This window comes from Arachis duranensis, chromosome 5, assembly GCF_000817695.3.
Source record: "Arachis duranensis cultivar V14167 chromosome 5, aradu.V14167.gnm2.J7QH, whole genome shotgun sequence".
Taxonomy (NCBI): Eukaryota; Viridiplantae; Streptophyta; class Magnoliopsida; order Fabales; family Fabaceae; genus Arachis; species Arachis duranensis.
Window position 1 is genome coordinate 32,724,894 of NC_029776.3, and position 1,746 is coordinate 32,726,639.

The following is a 1,746-nucleotide window of genomic DNA, read 5'->3' on the forward strand; positions in this document are numbered from 1 at the left end:
TCTGTGGGATCGACCCTTACTCACGTAAGGTTTATTACTTGGACGACCTAGTACACTTGCTGGTTAGTTGAACGAGATTGTGGAAAGAAAGCGCTGAGTTAATGTTTTTATGCACATGCTAAAGAGCCATTATTGTTGATCACAATTTCGTCCACCAAGTTTTTGGCACCGTTGCCGGGGATTGTTGAGTTTGAACAACTGACGGTTCATCTTGTTGCTTAGATTAGGTAATTTTCTTTTCAAAAAGTTTTCAAAAAAATCTTTCAAAATTTTTTTTATTTATTTTTCGTTTTTCTAATAATGTTTTTCGAAAAATTTAATAAAAATCCAAAAAAATAATAAAATCATAAAAATAAAAAATATTTTGTGTTCTTGTTTGAGTCTTGAGTCAACTTTTAAGTTTGGTGTTAGTTGCATGCTTTAAAAATTTTTCTTGCATTTTTCGAAAATTTCATGCATTCATAGTGTTCTTCATGATCTTCAAGATGTTCTTGACAAGTCTTCTTGTTTGATCTTGATGTTTTCTTGTTTTGTGTTGTTTGTTGTTTTTCATATGCATTTTTTGTTTGTTAGAGTCCATGCATTAAAGATTTTTAAGTTTGGTGTCTTGCATATATTCTTTGCATCAAAAATTTTTTTTTTTCAAAATTATGTTCTTGATGTTCATCATGATCTTCAAAGTGTTCTTGGTGTTCATTTTGATATTCATAGTGTTCTTGCATGCATCATGTGTTTTGATCCAAAATTTTTAAGTTTTGGGTCATTTTTGTGTTTGTCTCTCTCATAATTAAAAATTCAAAAATCAAAAAAATATATCTTTTCCTTATTTTTCTCATAATTTTTGAAAATTTGAGTTGACTTAGTCAAAGATTTTCAAAATTAGTTGTTTCTTATAAGTCAAGTCAAAATTTCAATTTTAAAAATCTTATCTTTTCAAAAATCTTTTTCAAAAATTATATCTTTTTCATTTTTTTTCATTTTTCAAAAATTTCAAAATTCTTTTTCAAAATATTTTCAAAATCTTTTTCTTATCTTTATATCACATTTTCGAAAACTCACTAACAATTAATATGATTGATTCAAAAATTTGAAGTTTGTTACTTTCTTGTTAAGAAAGGTTCAATCTTTAAGTTCTAGAATCTTATCTTGTAGTTTCTTGTTAGTGAAGTAAATAATTTCAAATTTTTGAATTAAATCTTTTTATCTTTTATCATAAATAAGACTTTTTACTAGTGTATTAGTTGTCTTTTGACCACGTTTCATCTTTGGTCTCAGTTTTGTTTTATTCTTCATCTGAGGAGGCTATTGATCACGTTTTAGGGGGCTGGCCACTCGGCCATGCCTGAACCTTTCACTTATGTATTTTCAACGGTGGAGTTTCTACACACCATAGATTAAGAGTGTGGAGCTCTGCTGTACCTCAAGTTTCAATACAATTACTATTACTTTCTATTCAATTCTCTTTTATTCTTATTCCAAGATATACGTTGCACTTCAACTTGATGAATGTGATGATCCGTGACACTCATCATCATTCTCACCTATGAACGCACGTGACTGACAACCACTTCCGTTCTACTCTAGGCCGAGCGCATATCTCTTAGATTCCCCAACAGAATCTTCGTGGTATAAGTTAGAATTGATGGCGGCATTCATGAGAATCTGGAAAGTCTAAACCTTGTCTATGGTATTCCGAGTAGGATTCTGGGATTGAATGACTGTGACGAGTTTCAAACTCCTGAGGGC